At 33.0% G+C, this 24,799-nt stretch overlaps 1 protein-coding gene across 2 annotated transcripts in view; it reads right to left on the bottom strand.

Moving 5' to 3' along the window:
- KLHL1 (kelch like family member 1) overlaps positions 1-24,799 on the bottom strand; it is a gene marked incomplete at both ends in the record, with an annotated part of 371,340 nt that overhangs the window by 71,659 nt on the left and 274,882 nt on the right. The gene's annotated exons all lie outside the window — the stretch shown is intronic.

The following is a 24,799-nucleotide window of genomic DNA, read 5'->3' as shown; positions in this document are numbered from 1 at the left end:
GCCAACCCCTTGTTTTCAGCCTTTTGAGATCTCGAGCAGAGAATCCAGATGTGCTTTCCTGGACTTCTGACTTACTGTGAGCTAAAAGATGGCACTTGTTTTAAAAAGGTCTTTATGGCAATGTGTTATAGCAGAAATAGAGTTTACTTTAACTTGCATTTTAAAAATTTATAAAGTATCTGTTTTCCAAGTTCAGTAACATAACTAGAAGGTACTGATACAATATGACTACAAAAATGATTTCCTCATGACAAAACAAATAGCAGGCTCCTTTCTCAAAATATAAAACGGAGAATAAGTGCTCAAGATGTTATTAAAGTGTGGTTCTGGGTCTCTTTGGAGTTGTTCATTCATAGAGCCAAATGTGATTATTTGGAGAAGAAAAATAGGAATTAATACTTGCACATTCTATTTTGGCATTACAGACAGCAAGACTTATTCCATATCTATAATTCAAATAATTAACAATCTTACTTATCTTGAACACAACACAGGATAAAATGATAGGAGTTTTCTGAACAGACACAACAGATGCCACAAAAATATCCAGTAAAGAAGGTAAAGCTTTTATTCAACTTAACAGAAAGGACCTCAGGTATTCTCACAGAGCCTTTTTACTATAATTTTAACACAATGTTAATAAGCTTAGTTACTTGATTTTCAAGACTTTTTACAAACCTACAAGTCAAAATGATCTGGAGGAGTTGAAATTAGCAACAGCTGATAGTGAAGGAATAACCAGAAAAAAGAAATATTGCTTTAACTCAAATAGAACAATCATTTATAGCTGTTAAAAAAAAAACACATTATATAATGACTAAAGAACATTTTGGCCCAATAATAATGGTGATCCTGGTGCCATCAAATCATTTGGAAAAAGTTAAATTAGTCAGATGTATTCTTTTTAAAAAAACAGTAAATATTGAGAAGGATTCTGAAAATTTTTTAAAGCAAAAGATATGTTTCATGATACTTAACATAAGACATCAAGCTTTAAAGAAGGTATTATTATAAAAATTACTTATTTCTTGAATTTTTCATAGAATAAAATTTTCATTGTCTTTCATGTATCTGCATACTTATGAAAAATATAACTTCGAGATAACATTCTTACACTTATATAAAAAAGTATTATTGCAGAGAAAATATTTTTCAAGCACAAATAAAAGTCTTTACTTTTTAGATAATTCGTTATATTTTATTAGGATGGCATTGTAACATTTCATAATCATCAAAATACTTTCATGTGCACCAAATAAACAACCAATGAAATTCTACATCCCCCCAGTATAAATATTTGTAAAATGATAATAAACTGATAAATAGCTATGTACAGACACTCCCCGACTTTCAATGGTTTGACTTATGAATTCTCTGACTTATGATGGTGTGGAAGTGATATGTATTTGATCGAAATTGTAAGTCGAATTTCGAATTTTAATCTTTTCCCGGGCCAGCAATATGCAGTACAATACTCTCTTGTGAAGGTGGGCAGGACAGTGAGCCGCAGCTCCCAGTCAGCCATGTGATCACGAGAGTAAACAACTGATAACTCTTACAGCCATTCTGTTTTTCACTTTCAGACAGTATTCAAAAAACTACATAAGATTTCCAACACTATACTATAAAATAGGCTTTGTGTTAGATGATTCTGCCCAACTGTAGGCTAATGTAAGTGTTCTGAGAATGTTTACGGTGGGCTTAGCTAAGCTCTGATGTTCTGTAAGTTAGGTGTATTAAATGAATTTTCAACTTACTATACTTTAAACTTGCAATGGGGTTATCAACATGTAATCCCGTCGTAAGTTGAAGATTTGTATAGAGACATAAATGTATATATATCATTAAGCTTAATGCTAGATTTTGAAGTACGTATATACATCTCAAAACCCAAGCATTTTGTTTAGTTTATACTAATTTCACTAAAATCAAGAAATAAAAAAGGATGCCAACTTCTTGGCTCATAACCAAGGGAAACAAAAGTATGGAATATCATTTTAATTATTTGTATTTCATGTAACAGTCCACCTTAATAATTAAAAATTATTATCTTTAAAATCTTAGAAAAAAATTAAAATTTCTGGAAGTTGGCAAATAAGTAAAATACAAAAATCCACGTAATTTTTAAAAATGAAAATAACCAGATTGTGTACAGAACAGAAGAACCTATTTAAATAGCACCACTAAAAGTAAATTATTTAAAAATAAAATCAGCAAAATAGGTTACAAATCTAGATAAAGAAAAAAGTAAAACTCTGTTGAATAATATCAGTTTGAATGAATACAAAGAATCATACTAATTTTGAATGAGATGGTTTGTTATTGTGCAAATGATAATTATTATCTTATAATCACAATTTATATAATAATATTTGTACAAGGTATTTATAAAATTATACTTGTGTTTCTCTGGAAATTTGAAAGTCAAATATTAGGATATACATTTTTAAAAGCCAGACAATCTCCAATACAAAGGAATCTTGAGGAAATAATGACCTACCAGATATTAAAAAGTATTGTGTAACTAGAGATTTTAAAAAGATGGCTTTATTATGAATGAAAATGGCTATGTTAATAAATATGAAAAGAAAGCCAGAAATAACTCTAATACATGTGAGTGTAATATAGTAAAAATGGCTGTTCAAATCAGTGAAAAAACATTTTATTATTCAAATAAATAGTGTTAAGATAACCAGTTGTCCTCTGGAGAAAAATAAATAACTTAGAGTCCTGCCTTACTCGTTACATCAGAATGAGGTTTAGATGAGACAGGGCTAGAGCACAGCACACAGTGCCACAGAAATAGCATATGTGTGGTTCTTTTCTCAGGGCTCCACATGCATTAACAGGGACGGGAATTTTAAGTAACCTGCCTTCGGTCACACTCTACTACAACCTTAAACATCCTAGAAGATGAAAACGTAGTTGATGAACTTTCACTTCTAGGTGGGCCTAAGATCAAAAGTCCATGAGGGAAAGCATGAGACCCAGAAATTTTAAAGTATATATATATATATATATATATATATATGATCACTAACCACCTCAATATAAAATATAGTTACATTAAAAATAAACCAATTTAAAAAACCCAAAGACTGAGAACATTAACAACAAAAATGTTTTATAAATATAACAAGGAGTGAATTTCCTTGATATGTAAAAAGCTTGTATAAATCAAGAAGTAAATTAGAAACATTAAAATAGGAATACACTAATGAAATTAGCAGGTAATTAATAGAAAATCAATATGAATACCATGTAAATGTTGAAAGATTTACTTAAGCTTTCCTAAAATTAAATAATAATTTTATTAAATAATCTTAATAATTTATTAATAATCTTAATAATCATTAAATTTACAAAAAATTTAGAAAATGTATAATTTTGATATTCACATCAAAACCAACTGGTTGATATTAAATCAATGCAACTATTATGGGAGGTGTGGAGTGTGTGCGTGTGTGTGTAATAAAATACATGGAGCATTTAGGAAATGGAGGAAGTTGAATTTTTGATTTGTAACTTCCTATTTTAAAGAGTTTGCCATAAATACATCTTAGTTCTGTTATTAAAATACTAATTCATTATTTTTAAAAGCAGTTTTTGGTGTTGCTAAAGATGTCATAGGAAAGAGACTTTAAAAAAGTAACTCAAAGCTTGTAGTTATTATTTCTATCATTATTACTAAGCCACCTTTTTTACAGTAAAAAGCTCATGTATTAAAATAACTTTATAGCAAAAGAACACATATTAAAACATTATTACAAGTATACTTTATTTTTTCATTTTCTTAATAACTGTTCACTGAACATAAACTCATACTACTTGAAATTTTCCAATTATTTATTTTTATAACTAACATTTGCATAAATTAAACCAAGCCCTTGTTATTTATATTATTATTAAAATACTATTTTAAGATACTTCTTAAAAACCTTTTGAAAAGTTTAAAAACTTTTCAAAACACTTTCCATATAATATTTATTAGAATTTTTCTACCCTTTTTGAATGAAAGAAAATGTCAGCACTTGTGAATGAAAGGAAAAATGACTATTATGACAACTGAGTTCTAGTTGTAGTATTACTGACTGTATGACACAAACAAAAGTCACTCAAATGCCTTTTCATCAGTATAGTAAAAAAACATGAGCGCTCATTGATCTCCACCTAAACTATAAACTCTTGGAAAGTACATTTTTGTCTTTTTCATAAATGAGCACCCACCCTTACAAAGATATATTAATTGAAGGCTCTCTATGACCTACCAATGTTTATTAAAATTGAGGGTTTATATTAGTACCACATTAGGTGAAAATGCAGTGACTTCTACTTATGTCTAAATATTTTGTTTGTTTTTGCGGTATTCGGGCCTCTCACTGTTGTGGCCTCTCCTGCTGCGGAGCACAGGCTCGGGACACGCAGGCTCAGCGGCCATGGCTCACGTGCCCAGCCGTTCCGCGGCATGTGGGATCTTCCCGGACCGGGGCACGAACCCGTGTCCCCTGCATCGGGAGGCGGACTCTCAACCACTGCACCACCAGGGAAGCCCATGTCTAAATCTTTTACTTCTCCTTCTCTGTGAGTTTCTATCATGGAAGTAAGCTGAGGTAGCCCTGCGAACTCTCTCTTTCTTTGACAGAGAAGAACCACGCATTGGAGGATTAAGATCTAGTACTTATGAAACATGCATAAACACACACAGGCTTTTTTCCCTGTGGGTTTGTAAAAGGAGACTTGATTTAGAAAAAGAATGTACTTATGTATTGAACATTCACTGGGAGATTGATCAAAAAGAATGTACTCACTAAAAAGAATTTATAATTATGATGGCATTTTATCATAATACACTAATTTATTACTCAATCCGCATTCATTGAAAGATGTACACAATGTACAGTTAAGTGGTGCAAATCCTCTGAACACTAAAAGGCAAAATAAAGTTTTTACTAGACTAAATTTTGAAGAATTTAACTTATAATTTTAACCCTGATCCATCCTCAGAAGAGACCCTGGAAATGGTTACAGCCAAGATAGTCACTAAGCTTTGTGTCTTTCTAGTGAAGATGAGCCCATGAAAGAAAACTTCACTGACAAGCGATTCAATTTTTAACTGAGAGAACCTTCCTTCACTCTTTATTACAGAACATAGCTTCTAGGAGCTGAAAGTCCTTTGTCTGCAGACTCATTGAGAACAATGTAAACAACCAGAATTTAATTTAACACATAAGCATCTTCCCTGATTCTAAAGACTGTCAAGGAAGCAGTTACCTTGACTTTACTTTGTTCTTCCCCTGAGACCCTTGGGGAAGAAGTATGGTTCTTCCCTAAAATATCTCTTAGCAGCCTCATAAGTCAACACCTATTCCAGAAGAAAACTCTTTGTGTCTGTAAAACAAACTGGGTTTAGGCTGACATGACGTTATTCGTAATTTTGAGTTGTTTCTACAGCTTGGTGCAAACTGATGACCTTGAAATGGTAATCTCCAATGATATATTTCAAGTTCAATGAAAACGTACTGAAGTGGAACTAAAGTGACTGAATGGAGTTACTGAGGCAAACATTAAATAGTAGTCCTCAAAAGGGCAAATATGAAAGAATAAGTTTTCTTTTATTATATTGCTCTTCTTCAGAAAAAGTCATACAGTATTTTAAAGTTATTTCCCCCACCTAACTGCAAATGCTTAGATTTCTCTGGCACAGTATTGTAAGTGAATCATTTTATTAAAGCCATATGATGATCACTACTGAGCTAAATGCTTTAGAAATTATCCAGTTGTAGAACTGCAGTATGAAAAGCTGTTTTTTAAAAGTTCTTGATAGTGCAGTTTGTTCAGTTCAAGCCAAGGAGTAAAAATCAGGTCAAGATGGTTAATTCCACCTATCTATTTTAATTTCCATTTTTGCCTTTCAACAGTACAGGCAATGATGGAAAGTGTGATGAGAAAAATTCAGGATAAAATGATCTGGCCAAGTCCTTTGAATAGAAAGAGAGAAATATCAGTTCATCCCTACAGTTAGATAATTTAAAAATTTTACATTTATGAAAATCCAAGGTACCCATTAAATAGTCAAACATCATAATATGCTCAATAATATGCTCAATAATAAAATGATTCAATAAAATAATTTCAAGGAAATTTTTAGTTAAGAATTAATGCTTTCTCTCCTTTTACATTTTTTTTTTCACCAAGATTCCTGTTATTGTTAGCTATATTAAAATTTGCTTTGAGTTCACATGAAAGATGTAGAGCTGTCTGATCAGACACCTGGTTGTTAATGAAAATCAGTAACTGACATGTGGCTGCAAGAAGGTCATTAACAAGGAGGCAATGCAAACATGTAGAATAAAGGATGGTTTTAATTCTTTCTCCTGTCCATTCAGTCAATCACAATCTAAGGGAAGAGTCACTGCTATTGTTGTCTTGATATGCCATCAGCATGCTTGACATATATCTTTAACTAGGCTCCAATTGGTGTTCACAGTTAGCACGCATAAGGTAAACAGAACGATGTAATGATACAGTTTTCTTATTTTTTTTCTCTTTTACCTCTAAAATATATCAATTTGAAAGATTCTCACCTTTTAACTCTTTGTTGACTCTTTCTTTGGAACTAAATAGTCTCTTATAAATGCCTTAGTCTAAGCTTGAGGGACCCCTGCTTGCCTGCTGCCATGCTGGATGCAGGGCAGCACAGTGGGACAGCCTTGTGTCAAGAAGAGATCAGTGCCTCTCAGAATCTTGATTCCCCTTTAACCAAAGCAAAGGAGGGCTTCTTATTCATACACTTGTGCCTGTCAGTCTTCTACCCTAACATTCTAGTCCTCTTTCTCTGCAGTATGATTGTACAATATCTCCTCAAATATAGATGGTCCTAGCTTTGCATGGTTCTGGTGTGAATAAATTTCATTTACCATGGCTTAGTTAAATAAAACAGGCCCTCCCAATTTTAGTTACCACAACATATTAACTGTGAATCACTGCATACAATACAAACTTTGCTACTAGCTCTTCAGTCCACAAATCACTACTTAAACAACAGATGTACCTCATGATCAGTAACGAATCACCTCACTTTTTCCAAAGTCTGCAGGTGATTGGTCATTGCACTTCTGTTGCTGAGTTCATGCACAGACCCTTGTGTTGCTTTTTTGTCTCCTATGATAAACTCACTGTCATTTAAAAATAAAAAAAGATAATTGAAGAAAGTATTTGCCAACAAAGAAGTTAAGTGGATCATATAAAGAAAAAGGTGAGAACACTGAAAGTGATATTACAGTAGATACACATACTTCCATACCCAGTTGGTTGAGGATAGCTCCTGGAGCTTTGTTTGCACAGTTGGGCTTCCTGTGTAAGGGTCATGCAGTCTGAGCTTGCTCCCAGCACCTCAAAGAATGCTCCTAAGAGGATAAACAGGTAGACCAGAAGGCTGCTTATGGTGGGACATTGTAAACATGTACAGAAACTGTCCACTCCAGCTGCCAATAAATTAGAGTTGGGTCAAGGGAATATACATTTGGCACCACAAGTTTCCTAGAAATATGATATGGAGATTTATTTTCTGCAGTAACAGAGGTTGGAAAATTTTTTTTTCCATGAAGGGCCAGATAGTAAAAAACAGAGCCTTTGTGGGTTTCCTTATGGGTCTCTTTGTTGCAACCATATGGGCATTAAAGAGTGAAAGCAACTGTAAACAATAGGCAAACAAATAAGTGAGTCACAATTAAATTTTATGGGCATTGAAATTTGAATTTCACAAAATGCTAATATTCACTAAATTCACCATGAAGTATTATTCTTTGTTTGATTATTTTCAACTCTTATAATGTATAAACCAAAGCCATACAGAACAACCGGTGGGTTAGCTTTGGCTTTTAGTCCATTGTTTGCCAGTCCTTACTCTTAAAATACCAATAAAATATAAATATTTGGAGAAAAAGACACCCAACAAATGTTTATTGGTCATAATAAATCAAAGAACTCTTCCTTTTAGAAAAACATTTATTAAATTTTCATATAGCAATTTGTATATAAGATTTAACTAATCAGGGTGGCCTTTCTCAGCCAACCTTCATAAAAATAGCAGCACTGTTCCCTTATCCTGTTCTTCCCATCCCCCTTTTTTTACTTTTAGTTATATTTCTTGATAACTAGTCATTGCATAAACTAAACTAACTTGTATATTTGTTCTTAATCTGCTGAATATAATTTAAACTGCAACAGACCAGGGACTTTTGCTGTTTGGTTTACCAGCACTGAGAACAGTGACTGGAGATTAGTAGGTGTTCAGTGAATATTTGTAGCAGAATTAGATAATCCAAAAAGGATGAATTAATAACCTGGGAACCCAAGAAATGCTGGGGAACTGGCAGTAGAATGGATACAATTGTAACCCAATTTCATAATTAGTACTTTCCAATTTGGGGGGCAGAGATTTAAAAAATCAACAAAATCTATTTTACTTTCCTAATTTTGGGAAAAAAAGTAATATTAACAGAACAATCAGAAAGTCACATTTTCTGTTCAACACGTGAGTACCTATTAAAATTAGTTTAATTTAATAGAATTATAATTAGACTGCCAAACATATGAAACCATTATTATTCATGCCCATGCTTCAAAGGTAGACCTAGGCAATGGTCACCCTTACAGATTCCTGTAAAGAAACCACTTAAAAGGAAATTGTAATTATGTACAACAAAAAATACCTCTGACTAGAATGTAATGACAATAGTTCAAGTAAAGATTAAGAATAGTATAATATGTGAACATAATTTATTTGTATAATTGGTATAAAACATATGTATTTGATTATAGTAAAGAATAATAGATGTTTTAAAATTCTTTTAATCTGATAAATATTAAATTGATACTGACATTGAAATTTTGATATATATAAAATGTAGAAAACAATGGCTAATATATAGGGTTAAAATATATATGTGCAAATCAGATGTGCAAAAGCATAACTATATTTTTTATAGGTATACACATGTTGTTCATTAATTTCCTTTCAAAAGGAACTTTGTCTAAAAGTTAAAGCTTACTAATGAGACCTTTCTTGGCTGGATTTGTTCTGTGAACTGTAAAAGTCTTAATCCTGAAAACTAGAGTTTTAAATGTGAAAAAATTTGCCAGCACTGAATAATATGTAACATTTCAAAAGATTACCTCCACCATTATTTATTGAGTTAGCATTCAGTTAAGTTTTTTACATGTGTCCTTGTCTTGAATTTGTCATGGTATCTCAAAGAGGTATGTGATATTATTGTCATTATATATATGAGGAACACCAACATATGGAATACTTAATTATGTTGCTAAAGAATACAAGGCTCACACAGCTCTGTTATAGTTTTACTAAAATAAGTAAACATCACTCATCAAGTGGTATTTGGGGTTGTTAGTGAGGAATTAGGCTTTAAAGTCTGTACACCAGCCAAAAGTCCTAAAATAACCAAAATTGTTTTCATTAAAATCCCTTACATTTCTACTAAATGCACATTAATATGGACTTAGACAAATATACACACAGATATATAGCTGTACTTTGAAAAGTTTAAATTTAGTATGGAAACATTCTTTGTTGGGTATTTCTTTGTTGTTGATACAAAATAAAATACCTAGTTTTCTTTTGTATAGTTTGTTCTTATATAAAATTAAAAGTAAGTAATTAAATGCATAATGGTACTCCCAGCACAACACAGATACTGGAACTTTCTGAGGCATCAGCATTTTCACTTCTCCCATCTCTTGCTTACTCCAGAGAAATTAAGGTTGACATCACACCTCATCATTGAAATGATTATCTCTATCTCTCTCAGCAGGTATGGTTGGATTCCTTGAGTAATATGTATAGTTAATATGACTCAAGTGTAACAGAGTAAATTAAATGTGCTTATTCCCTGTGATATTTATTCATGAATTTTGCTCTTGGTATTAAATCATCTCTTGATGGGTATATCATTATGTGTATAGATCATTATCTACAAGTTTACATGAGCATTTCTGAACCACATTAGTGCTGCATGATCTTAAAAGGAAATTTTAAAAGTCAGGCATCAAGACTACCTGAGTGTGAAACAGAAATAACATAAAATTCTTCAAAAGCTTTGACATTAAATAAAAATACATCTGATAATTCCAGTATATCAAAGAATATTTCATATGCATTAAAAAATCCCCAAAAGCCCAGGTTGTTATCCAACATGTGAAATGTTATTACTAGTAGAACAAAAAACATGAAAAAGCAAATAGGTTTAGTAATGAATAGCCATAGAGAAAACAGCATATTTTTGTGATTTATTTACTCATATATTTGTATGGTTTTCAAGAAGCAAGAAGATTTTTTTCATGATTTCTTTTCCATGCATATTTTTTGCAAGTCATGTTATAATGTCTATAACATTGGTTAATGTATCTCTTATTCATGAAAGTACAGTGGTCACAAAATGTTACTTGTACATGACTGCTCACAGCAGTTTTACCTATAATAGCTAAAACTGGAAATATCCCAGGTGTTCATCAGCAGGAAACTGGATAACCAGATTACTATTAAGGAATTCAAAGGAAAGAATAAATTATTGATACACATAACACCATGGTAGAGTCACCAAAGTATGCTAGTTGACAGAAAGTTTAGATAAAGGCATATGAAATGTGTGATTGCATTCATATGAAGTTTAAGAATAGACCATACTATTTTAAGCAGAAAGAAATTCAGAGAAGTGGTTGTCTTGGAGATGTGGAAGCTGGGGACTAACTAGGAAGGGATATGAGGGAGCTTGCTGAGGTAATGGCAATGTTTTCTATCTTGTAAGGACTTTGAATTACATAAATATATGTATTTGTCAAAATTCATTTAAAAGTACATTTAAGATTTGTGCATTTTGTTGTATGTTAATATTGTCCAAAAGCTCTAAAATAATATTGAAATCTAGTTAATAATATGATGATGTGTTCAGTATGAAGTGTACTTATGTCTACAACCTTGAAATGTATTAAAAATATGATAGATGAGTAGAGGAATAATAGTTGGATAAATATGTGTTAAAGCAAATGTAGCATAATTTTAACTGTAAAATCTAGCTGAGTATGTGGAAGTTAACTGAATGATTCTTTTAAGTTTTATATATGTTCAAAAATTTTATATTATTTTGGGAAAATGAAAACAGATGTATTTAATATAACTGGATTGGTACAATAAAAGTGGCAAGAACACAATGCTAAGATATAGATGAGGGATAAATAAGGCTAACTGAGAAGCCATGGGTGAGAGAATATTACAATAGGGTTAGACAAGCAAAGAAAGAGGGATAAAAGGAAAAAGACACTGAAGCATCAGATAATATATATATGTGTGGGTAGTACTGCAACCAGTGTGGTGCTTCATATCTGAGGAAGTGAGTTGTGAAATTTGGTAAAGATTAAAAGTATCCTTCAAGACATTTATGGTGGAGAGAAAAATAGGAAAAAACTGCTGGTTAAATTTGTAATGATAGCTGGTGAAGGATAGATGTTGCACTGGTAAAGAATATTGGGCTCTTCCTGGGGGAAGGGGGCCTAATGAAGGTTTTTATTTTATTATTTTATTTATATCTTTGTGTTTTAATGATCATGCTAAAAGCTGTGATAAGTTACTTTGGAAATAATGAGCTGGATGAGGACGATTGGAGAGAGACTGGAGGTAGGGAGATCATTATCTAGTTTAGTAATGTGTTGTCAGGAAAAATGGTCCATTTGATAAACACATGAAATACCCCAGGTTTGCAGGCATAAGATGACAAAGCTTCAACTAAAGTAGTAGAAATGCTGATGTAAATCAGACAGTCCCTGATAGCTGATTAACTATAGAGAGCAGAGTAATTCTGACAACTGAAATTTGAAGCCAAGTTAGATGGAAGTACTAATAGTAGGGTATAGTCTAGATATTAACAGGTTTTTTTTATAGTAGGAAATATAATTACCTGTGTTGAATTATAGAACTTTTTATTTAATAAGTATACCATGTATTTCAGCCTAGAAATATTTAATCCCAGAAAATAGGATTTTTATATTTCATATCTAAAAGTTGCTTTTTTCATATGGATAATTTTTCTTTGAGGAAATAATATACATATAAAAGTTAAATTTAAAAAAATGGGTATTTTAGAGCATAGTTAATTTTTTCAATTACTTTCTTTTGTATTTCTTAAAATAATAAAATAAGGTTTATTTACCTGTCCTGGGATTTTTTCTTTATCCTGTACACTAGAGAACTAGTTCCAAACTTCAGTAAAATTATAAATAAAAATCACATATTAAGAATTAAAAGTATGTCGGAATTTTATGCTGATATTTTAAAAAGTCACTTTGAGCACATCTCATCATTAACAGGTTAAAGGTGGGAAAAAAGGGTAGAAGAAAGATCACCAATTTTGGAATTACACAGATCCCTAGATTTAAAGTCTACCTTAATTTTAACTACTTACTAAAAGGTAAAAATAAGAAGTTTCTTAACCTCTGTCAAAATCAGAATGATCAAGAATATACTCTCAACCTAAATTTGCTGTAAAATGTAAATGAAATTTTGTATATAATGGTGCTTGGAAGTTAGTAAAGTACATGTTATTGGGGGGGTGTTGGGACAAGATGGCAGAATGGGAAGATCCTGGACTCCCCTCCTTCCACAGACACACCAAAATTACAACAACACATACAGCAACTATTTCTGAGAATGACCTGAAAACTATCAGAAAAGATTTTCCACAACTAAAGATAAAAAGAGGAAGCCACATTGAGATGGTCAGGAAGGGTGCAGATGCAGTCTGCCTGGGACCCACACCCCCAACACTGGAAACCAGGGACAGGAATGATATCACATTTGTGGTGGTCCTCCCTGAGAAACAAAGCCTTGAAACCCTACATGAATCTCCTGAACCCTGGGGACTTGCACTGGGAAGACAAGCTCCCACAATTTTAGACTTTGAAAACAAGCAAGCTTATGTCCAGGAGAGGCAGAGGGGTATAGAAAACCAAAATTTGCTCTTAAAGGTGCATGCAAAACTCACTTGCTCTGAGACCCAACACAGAAAAAAGCACCTAAGTCATACTGAGGGGATTTATTGATTAATTTTAAGGTGTGTTTCCGAGGGACTGGGAGCTGTTAGAACTTTCTCTGGGTATAGAGGAACTGGCAAGGGCCAGTCATTTTTGTTTGTTTGTTTTTCCATCATCCTCTACCTAGCTGACCCTGTGCTGGTAGGTGTCATTTCTGACTCTCCCCACGTAACTTACTTGCACAATTCAACCCACCCCAGGTTCACCTCTGGATCTGACAAAGGCAGTGCTCCTCCAAAGTGGCCACCTACCAGACCCAATAACCACTTTCAGCTGGCAGCAGAGACCATCCAAAGCAGCTCCTTTCACCACCAGTCCTGGCAGGCACACTTGATTGGCAGTACAGCCTATCCAAGGTGGCTCTCCACCCTGACAGACTTGGCAGCTGCCCTTGACCAGCACTGATATTTCCCTGAAGGTGATCTCACACCAGGAGCCAGTCACACACAACAGAGTGCATGCAACATTTGTGACTAGGCCTTTCAGCCAGATGCATGACAGGCCAGTCCCACACACTAGGTATATCCACAGCAATCACAGCCCAACCACAACATGAGGGCACATGCAGCCCACACAGGAGAAAATCCTGGGTCACCTGGTTCTGGCAACCAGGCAGGACAGTGCTACTGGGTCTGATAGGACACCTCTACTCAAAACCACTCTTTCAAGACCAAGAGATGTAGCTGATCTACCCAATGCATAAGAACAAACACAAAGAGTTAGGAAAAATTAGACAAAGGAATATGTTGCAAATGAAAAAACAAGACAAAGCCTCAGAAAGAAAAAATAGCTAAATAAAATGGAGATAAATGATCTTCCAGGAAAAAGGGTTCAAAGTAATGGTCATAAAATTGTTCACTGAGCTCAGGAAAAGATGAAGGAACACAGTGAGAACTTCAATAAAGAGATAAATATATATATATATATAAAAACTATACTAGAGGGAGTCAACAGCAGATTAGATGTTGCAGAAGAATGGATCAGTGTAAAAGACCCAATCAGGATAGTAAAAAGAAAAAAGAAACCAAAAGATGAGGATAGTTTAAGGGAGCTCTGAGACAACACCAAGCATACTAACATTAGCATTATAAGCTTCCCAGAAGAAGAGAGAGAAAAAGGGACAGAAAAACTATTAGAAGAAATAATGGTGAAAACATCCCTAAACTGGTGCAAGAAACAGACATCCAAGTCCAGGAAGCACAGAGAGTCTCACAGATGAACTTATACCATGACAAAATTATATAATCATCTCAATAGATGCAGAAAAAGCTTTTGACAAAATTCAACATTCATTTAAGATACAAAAACTCTCAACAAAGTGAGTGTAAAGGGAACATACCTCAACATAATGAAAGTTATATATGACAATCCCACAGAAGCATCATACTCAATGGTGAAAAGCCAAAAGTATTTAAGATCAGGAACAAGATAAGGATGCCCACTCTTTCCAGTTCTATTCAAAATATTATTGAAAGTCCTAGCTACAACAGTCACACAAGAAAAAAGAAATAAAAGGTATTCAAATTGAAAGGAAGTAAAACTGTCACCGTTTACAGATGACATGATACTATATTTAGAAAACCCTAAAGACTCCACCAAAAATATTAGAGCTTATGAATTCAGTGAAGTAGCAAGATATAAAATTAAAGTACAGAGATATGTAGTGTTTTCATATACTAATAATGTTTTATCAGAAAGATAAATGAAGAAAACAATGTCATTACAACAGAATCAAAAAGAATAAAATACCTAGAAAAATTTAAGCTAAAACGTGAAAGATCTGTACTATGAAATCTATAAGACACTGATGAAATTGAAGACAATACAAAAAAATTGAAAGATATAATGTGCTCATGAATTGGAATAATTAATATTGTTAAAATGTCCATACTACCCAAAGCAATCTATGGATTCAATGAAATCCTTACCAAAATACCAATGGCATTTTTTCACAGAACTAGAACAAATAATCCTAAAGTTTGTAGGGAATCACAAAAGATCCAAATAGCCAAAATAATCCTAAGAAAGAAGAAAAAGACTGGAGGTATTATGCTCCCTGATTTCAAAGTATACTACAAAGTTATAGTCATCAAAACAGCATGGCAGTGGCATAAAAACAGAAACATAGATCAATGGAACTGGATAGAGAGCTCAGATATAAACTTACACTTATATGCTCAATTAGTCTATGACAAAGTAAACAAGAATATACCATGGGGAAAAGACAGCTTCTTCAATAAATGTCTTGGGAAACTGGGCAGCCATATGCAAAAGAATCAAACTGGATCATTTTCTTACACCATATACAAAAATAAACTCAAAATGTATTACAGACTAAAGTGTGAACCTGAAACCATAAAATCCTAGAAGAAAATGTGAGCAGTATGCTTTTTGACATCAATCTTAGCAATATTTTTTTTTGTATATGTCTCCTCAGGCAAGGGAAACAACAGTAAAAATAAACAAAAGGGACCACGTCAAAGTGAAAAGCTTTTGCACAGGGAAGGAAACTATCAACAAAAAGAAAGACAACCTACTGAATGAGAGATGATACTTGCAAATGATATATTCAATAAGGAGTTAAAATCCAACCTACATGAATCCAAATCATAGAATTCAATATCAAAAACACAGCCTGGGCTTCCCTGGTGGTGCAGTGGTTGAGAGTCCGCCTGCCGATGCAGGGGACACGGGTTCGTGCCCCGGTCCGGGAAGATCCCACAAGCCGCGGAGCGGCTGGGCCCATGAGCCATGGCTGCTGAGCCTGAGCGTCCGGAGCCTGTGCTCCCCAACAGGAGAGGCCACAACAGTAAGAGGCCCACGTACCACAAAAAAAAAAAAAAACACACACAGCCTGATTAAATAATGTGCAGAGGACCTGAACAGACATTTTTCCAAAGAAAACATATGAATGACCAGAAGACACATGAAACAATGTTCATATCACTAATCATCAGGGAAATGCAAATGAAACTCATGAGATTTTGAGATCTTACACCTGTCAGAATGGCTCTCATCTAAAATACAACAAATAACACATATTGGTAAGGATGTGGGGAAAAGGGAACCCTTGTATACTGTTTTGAGGAATGTAAATTGGTGCAGCTACTATGAAAAACAATATGGAGTTTCCTCAAAAAATTAAAAATAGAACTTCCATATTACTCGGCAATTTCACTTCTTGGTATTAACCTGAGGAAAATAAAAACACTAAATCAAAAAGATATATGCATCCCTATGTTCATTGCAGCATTATTTACAATAGCCAAGATATGGAAACAACTTAAGTGTCCACAGGTAGATGAATGAATAAAGAAGATACAGTATACATATACAACCAAATAATACTCATCCATAAAAAAATGAAACCTTGCCATTTCAAAAGCATTGATGAATCTAGAGGATAACATGCTAAGTGAAGTAAGTCAGACAGAGGAAGACAAATATTCACTTATATGTTTACTCTAAGGAAAAAATCAAATGAACAAACAAAACAAAAACAGGCTCATAGATACAGAAAACAAATAACTGGTTGCCAGAGAGGAGGGAAGTGGAGGGTTGGGCAACATAGGTGAAGAGAATTAAAAGGAAAAAACTTCAAGGTAAAATAAACATCACAGGGATGTAATATACTATGTAAGGAATTTAGTCAATAATACTATAATAATATTGTATGGTTATATATGGTTACTAGAGTTAACTGCTGTCATCATTTCATAATGTGTTTAAATGTGAAATCACTATGTTGTACACCTGAAATTAATATTGTACATCAACTATACTTCAATCAAAATATGTATATAAATCATTGATGAAATAATTTTATCATTCCCAAATGATCAATTACTAAGGATAAATAACAAATTCACAATAATTCTTTTTTCTTGAGGAGTACTTCTGGGAAAGTTATTCAGGTAATGGCAATCTTTTGTTTACAGTTTCCCTTTAAAATCTTCCAAAGATTATAAATAAAGGAGAATTTCATAGTTATACAAAGTTTATATTGATAAATAGTATATATACACACACATACATGTGATTTTTCATTTTGGATATTAAAATTAGCTAAATAGGTTGTAATTTAAGTATGGCAGATATTTACTGAAAGCCTACTCTAAATAACAATGCTTTCTGATGTTAAGAATGTAAAGTTCCTGTCTCCAAGTTGCTTATAATTTAGAAAAGGGAATTAATCTATTATATTAGAACAAATATGCTCATGAATTTATACTTGTAGTTCTGAATATTTGTTAACAATGCCTTAGATCCAAGGTATGTATTGATTTCTATTTAAGCTCAGGCATGAATTTGAATTGTATTTGCTATGGGAAGAATATGTAAGGATTCAATCAAATTGTTAGTGAGTCATCATCTACATTATAATCAGAACTACTCTAACTTATTACATGATATAATATAATACTTTGAGGTAGAATTATTATCTTCATTTTAGAGATGTGGAAGTTATATGTGAATATAGTATTACCAAATTTGTGAATATTCAAACACTGTCAAACCATGGAAACATCAATGGTATACTTTATAAATATGTAAAAAGTGGGGAAATGTCAGGTTTGCTAATAGTTTAATTCTAAACAAAATCTGTACTCTCCAAAAAGTATAGGGCATAAAACAAGTAAAATAATCTATGGAGGAAAAAATCAGGATACAAAAGAAAAAGGAGGCTTCTGCTTGATAGAGAATGGAAGACACTCCAAAGTGCCCTCTAATTAAAATACCAGTAAATCTGGGTAAATTGCAACAATAACATTAATTTTTTGCATTGCTGGACTTGAAAGTAAGAAAAAACTCCAAGAAAAAAACTTCAGCCAAATAGCTGAAGAACAGTGAGGTGAAACGTGGGATAGAGTTTGCTACCCGAGTACAAAAGACAGCATTTCCTTGGAGTGGATGTCCACACCTACAGTAAGATCTAGAGCATCTGCTTTGGGCCTAACATGAGGTAGGAGAATGATCCAGAGACTTTGCATTAAGCCTGGAGCATTGAAGAGGACTGATAAAGCTGTATGTCACTGGTGGCCCTGGTTCTTTGTTAAAGCTGACTTATGCTTGCTAAAGGAAAGTGTGAAAATATTTTAATGTAAAATGGAACCCAAAAATATGAAATAGATAATCTCACGCATGCTCCCTGAGGGAGATAACACAAGAACCGAGAGACTGATTTCCCACAAATGCCTGATTTAAAGACCAAAATTTACCAATGACCGTCTGCCAAGAATCTCTCCCCATCCTCAAGCCAATAAACTAACTTCTTGGACTCTGGCTGGAGTCTGCCCTCTTTGCATTCCTTGCCCATAAATACAGCCTGCCCCAAACCCTCAGGGGACGAGCCTGTAGCTTGCTAGAGATTGCATCTCCAGAATTGCAATTCCTCTGCTATTCCTGGTGTCAGAAACAACAAACAATAGACTTAGACTCTCAAGCTTTTAGATGTTGGAGTTATTAGCTACAGAATATAAAATAAACCTGTGAAATATTTAAAGAAATAATAGATTAAATTTTTCAAAAAGCATGTAAGATGAGAACATCAGCAACATTATCATATATATCTCAAAAAAATTCGAAGAGAAGTTTCATAAATGGATAATGTTGAAATTACAAATTTGCAGGGGCCTCTGCTGTTAAGTATGGATTAGCTTGTATCAAATAAGCTATCTCCATAAGAATAACTATAAAGTGATAGTCTTAGAATACAAAATTTAGCTGTTTAAAGACATTAGAGATTTAAAAAAATGATATCAAACACTTAGGAGGACAAATCCCAGATAGAAGGGATGAGAATTGAAATGAGGCCAACATCCTTTGCCATTTTCCCCTTGGGAAATGGCTGATTCACAGGCAGCACTAGGCTGAGAGTCCTTGAAGCACTTGTTGGCCCAGGCTTGTTGGTAGCCTTATGCAGCTGGGGCGACACTAACTGTAGTTCAGGGCAACCAAGGTAGTCAGGACTTTAGACTCAGAAAAAAGAATGACAAGGCATTATTGCTTGTCTTCTGGGCACTTACTAATTTGTAAGACATATACAAGGAGAGACAGAAATCCAGGCAGAAGATGGAAGCTAAGATGCTAAGAAATTAGAACTGGTTCTTCTGAGGTGAAAATAAAATGGGATTCAGGGCCCAGTAAAGACCAATGGCCTTGGTATACATACAGAAAGCAAACAAGGAGTAGGGCGACCCTCACAGATACTACATCTTAGCCTCAAATTATCTAATGCTTGTTTGGAAGAAGGTGTTTTGCTCTTACTTAAGTGTCTGTCAAAAGGAAAGTTATCTCTGAGAGAATTTAAGGTTGTCCATAGCCTCTATGTATTCTCATACACAGTATTCATCATTCTCTCCAAAACTGCCAGGAATGCTATGCTACATACTAGATGTTTACAGCAAACTTGTAAAATATTTAAATTATTCCTTATAAAATAGACAAAATGAGAAAAACACCTCAGAAGCTATTTCTATTGAACTTTATGCCAAATACTGTAGGCAATTAGTTCAAGAAACTGAAATAAAATATGTAATAATTGGAAAAATAGCAAACTAATATGTCACTCTTCAGCAGTATATTTGATGATTAAATACAAAAAAAATTGAAATTACAAAAATATTCAATTTCATTACTAAAAGGAGAAATATAAATGTAATGACAAGAATATGGGGTTCATTATATTATTTTTTCTACTATTATGCTAAAATTTTTAATAATAAAAAGGGTTTTTAGACAGAAAATTTGTTGACAAGGCCCTAAAAATGGCACTATTTCCATAACTTAGTGCTACTATAAATTCTTAAAAATTTTCAAGAAAGAAATCAGCTCATATGTCACAAAAGCTTTACCTTCCCACCCAGTAATTTTTCATCCAGTTATCTGTATAAACACTCAAAGCTTAGGAAAAACTCTTAACGTATGCAGATACTAGTGATGGTGTTATTTATAGAAAATAAAATGGATTATTCCACCAAAGTGTTTTATAATAGGATTAAGCTCAAGTAAACCATGGCATTTTTAATGTGAATAAGAATTAGTAAGGTACTTGAAATGATGTATTTAAAAAATTTAATGAAATATAAATTTACACATATAATTAACAAATAAAAGCAACAAAATAATAATTCTTAGGTATGTTAATAAATCTAAATATGCCTATATTTAGATACCAGAGTGAGAAGATGAAGACAATTGTAAATAGGTAATCTCTGTATAAATGTAGATATAGAGTTATGTCTGTATACAAACATGTATATATATATATATATATACACACACACACACACACACATGCACATTTACAGAGAAATTTGGAAAAGAAAATATGCCACTCTGTTAACAATGGTAACAATGATTATATTTAAGTTATAAGCTCACAGTTGGTTTTCCTTTTCTTATCTATACTACTGTATATTTACCAGGTTTTCAATATATGTTCATAATTAGAATGAAATAAAATGAATCTTCAAAAAATACAATTTCTATGAGTACAAAACCAAATTATTTTTACTTGCATGGAATTTTCTAATAATCAACCAACATCAGAAAATAAATTCAATAGACTTTTTGATACAAATATTTTCAAGTAACCAATAGCACCAAATTTTATTTCATAGCTTACATGAATCATACATTAGTGTGAGACATTTCAAGCACTTGAGAATAAGCAATTAGTGTTTTACTTTTAACTCAACCTTCTAAAGGATTTATGATGATTCCTATGTGATTTGTAATAAAATTCTTACCAAAATGAAAGCATATTTATTGGTACAATTTACTGCATTGTTTTAAATCTGCATTTGATTTCAGTTGAAAACATTTAAAAAATTTGTCCTCCTAATAAAAATAGTTTTTAAAAATTCATTGACTTTTTCCGTATTTAATTTTATGTCTCCTCATTTTTCATTCATAGTAGAACAAACATTAATAAATATATTAATCATTTTAATTGTCCTTAAATATGCTATAAATTACTACATCGTTAAAAATTTATTTTTCAGTATTTTCCAGTATGGCAGCGAATTAAATCATACTTTCCAAGAGATACTGCTAACTTCATTTATGACTTGATTCTTTTCTCTCATACAATTCATGTGAATCCCAACTCTTAAATGTTTTTGTATTGGTATAAAAGGCATTTAATTTCTACATAATGCTAATCATATAAATGCCACTGATATGAATATCTTGTTGTCCTATCTTCTTCCCTATGTCACATTACTATTATGTCATAGAACCACTATAGTCCATGCCTCCAAAGTTCCTAGATGACTTGGCCTTAGTCCATAATGTGATAAGGAAAGTCAGCCCAGGTTGCTGCTGAGTTCTCTGATGGTTTCTTTGGCACTGAACAAGCATGTTGGAATGCTGTGTATTAGTTTAGCCTCTTTACATTTAATAACTGTAATTGTTACAGAAACACAATACAGTATTGAGAAAAGATAAATTAGACTAGAGATTTTAAGTGACATTCGTGGATTTGAACAGGCATCTCTCTGATCGCAAAGACTACTTTCTTCACTCGGAACATCACCTGCTTTCTATGATGTCTAGATTTCAATTCAGAATCTATCATTCTTATCCTTTCCCTGAAATCTGCTGTGTCTTTCCTCTACTACCATGTGGCTTTCATTTCTCCACTGGCTAAATTTCAGCCATAAAGGATTTCTCTCCATTTTTAAAGATGTCACACTTCTTTAGCTGTAAACCCTCACATTTGATTTATCTCTAGTCTGGAATTCACCACCACATCTACTCTGCTGCTCCAGTAATGTGCTAAACTAATGCCTAATAATTCTTTAGATTTCAACTAAAAACAGCAACAACAACAAACACTTTCTCTGTACTTCTCTACTCTTCTAGACTACACTAGGTTGGCTCCCAAGCATTATACTGATTGCACTCGCAATTCCATTCCTGTAACACTCATTTTATTCACAAATATTTTGTTTACTATTTGCTTTCCTAGAGTAACTTGGAAGCTTTGTGAGGTAGGGGTAATATTCATAATGTTCACAAGTTCTTAACACAGAGCCGGCACAAAATAGATGTGCAAAAAGTGCATCATTATAGGATGCATGTATGTGTGGATATAAGAAGAAAGGAGGGGAAAGGAGAGAAAAATGCTCTGAATTTTCTTAATATTTACAGAAAATCTGCAAGAGTTGTACTCATAGTTTATCAATCCCATAAAATATCATACAAATCCCAGTAACTGTGGAGCTGAAGAGGAATTCAATAAAATGTTTATACAGCCTTATGAGGCACAATATGAATATGTAAATAATTCCAAAAAGCACACTAAATATTGCATATCATTGTATTGTATTGTAACATACTGTATTATATTGTATTGCATTATTTTTCAAATTAGTCATGCAAAGTAAATTCCAATGTTTTGCTATATTTTTTCTTTTGATTTCCCTGCCTCTTTTTACATTTTAATTTTCCTCATTACCTTTAAAGAAAAGAAAACACAATTTTAAGATAAAATCTTAATGCCTATTTAGAGATAGCACAAGTTAATAAGGTGTAGAAAACAGCTTTTAAGCAGTAAAAGCACAATGCAAATACAAGGGATTAACTTGAAAATGTCCTAGTTGTTCTTTAAATCTCTTGAAACTGGTAAAGTTTCTGCTGCAGCAGGAAAAGTAGGTTCTCTGAGGTTTGGTAATGTCAGATTTTTATCTAAGTTATGGGATATATTTAATATCCAATTCCTAGAGTGCTGAGGATATGGTAAGAATTCCTAAAATTTACTTCAATTTTTTTTCTATTTTATTGCTGATTTAATCAGGAATATCTTTTTAAATCCCTTGTTTTGTCACACGCTTTTAATCTTCTGGACTACTGGATAAGTGGAACAATAGCTAAATAATTAGTAGTGTTCAATTATAAAATGAAAGATTCAAAATCCCTAAGAAAGTTCAATTTCTTAAGAATTTCTTCAGTCTCAAAAGAGTGCTGTGTAAAATTAGACAAATTCAAATGCTGACAAAGAGCTTAACTCAATAGACCCCCCCATACTCGTATTATTTTATGCTATGGTAATTGTATTTAAAGTCGATAAATTTAAAAATTTAAATTAGTCATGTCTTTTGGCTCTTCATAGCATAGTGATTTTTATACTAATGTTAATTTGTTGTTTATTGCTCAGTCCTAGTCACTGGCTGGCCTGATTTCATCAATGTTCTTTCTTTATTTTTTCAATGATATGTGCATATTTACAAATGGAATTTATCTTATACAGGCATTCATTCTGTAGAATGCAGTGTTCTTGAAAAGTAAATGTCATTCATTAGACCTTAAAATTTGATAAACATATATAACATCATTGTCCTTTTATTGATATTTACTTTTATAGGTAAAATGAACTTATTAAGATGTTACAATAGGGCTTCCCTGGTGGTGCAGTGGTTGAGAGTCTGCCCGCCGATGCAGGGGACACGGGTTTGTGCCCCAGTCCCGGAGGATCCCACATGCCGTGGAGTGGCTGGGCCCGTGAGCCATGGCTGCTGGACCTGAGCATCTGGAGCCTGTGCTCCGCAATGGGAGAGGCCACAACAGTGAGAGGCCCACGTACCGCAAAAATGTTACAATAAAGTTTGCATGCTTCTGCTCCAAGAGATGGCAAATTATATCACGTGCCGTGTGTTATTTAGTATTTATTACTCTCATAAGGACTACATGGATACAGGTTAATAGATTTGTTTTCTAAGCTTGAAAAACATTTTTGGGGACATTTCAATATAATTTCTGGCTATTTTTGACAGAGATTTGTATCTAAGATATTTTGTTTCACCACTTTATAAAAGAGGGTGTTAAGCACTATATCATTTAGGGGGGAAATTTTGGACTTAGTCTCTTAAATAATAACATTAAAGAAGGAGCTAGAAGTGGAGAGAGACAGGGAAGGACGGAGATTGATGCCATTTCCTTAGTTCTTAAAGTGTCAAGTCATTTACCCTTTTTAACTAATAGTTAAGCTCTTGAATATATATGTTAATATTTTAATGCTCGTTTAATGTGATAATCACTAGAAATCCATAGCCCAGCAAATAGGAGTAAATCTTCAAAAAATTAAACCAGTGAAAATCATTTTATAGCCACAGATATCTTCTTGGCAAATAAAAAATGGGAAATGTGTGTTGTTCTCTATTGATTACCTGAATTGTTTCCCTTTGCCTCCTATTTTGGGATCTCACTTCACAGTAGTTGAGGTAAGTTCTGTTGCTTCCTCCTGATTCTTTAACAACAGAGTTCCTTTAACAGAGCTTGAATATGTGGTCATACTCTATGTTTGCCAACTGTATTTTGTACATGTATAATAAATGTATTATGGATAATTATGTCACCTATTAGACACAAACATAGGACACTTACATTATTTGTCTTGTGTACTTGTTCAGGAAAATTAAGACACATAAAAACGGCTAAAGAGAACAAACATTCATGGAGATTTTCCCACTAACTATAGAAAAGTAAGAACAAAACCTTCGAATGTTTGTATTTGGTCTTAAACAAATCATTTACTTCCTTGTAAGAGTAAAAATGGTAAAAAAAAATTTAAATTTGTAAATGATACCTGCCATAGTCAGTACACCCATTTATAATTGTCTACTTCTTTGTCTGGCTTCTGTATGAAATTCTAAACCCCTCAAAAGCAGAGACTCGCTCCTTCATAATATTA

Source organism: Leucopleurus acutus (assembly GCF_964270905.1).
Source record: "Leucopleurus acutus genome assembly, chromosome: 18".
Lineage (NCBI taxonomy): Eukaryota > Metazoa > Chordata > Mammalia > Artiodactyla > Delphinidae > Leucopleurus > Leucopleurus acutus.
The sequence above is the reverse complement of the archived record's forward strand: the minus strand, read 5'-3'. Positions and strand labels throughout refer to the sequence as shown.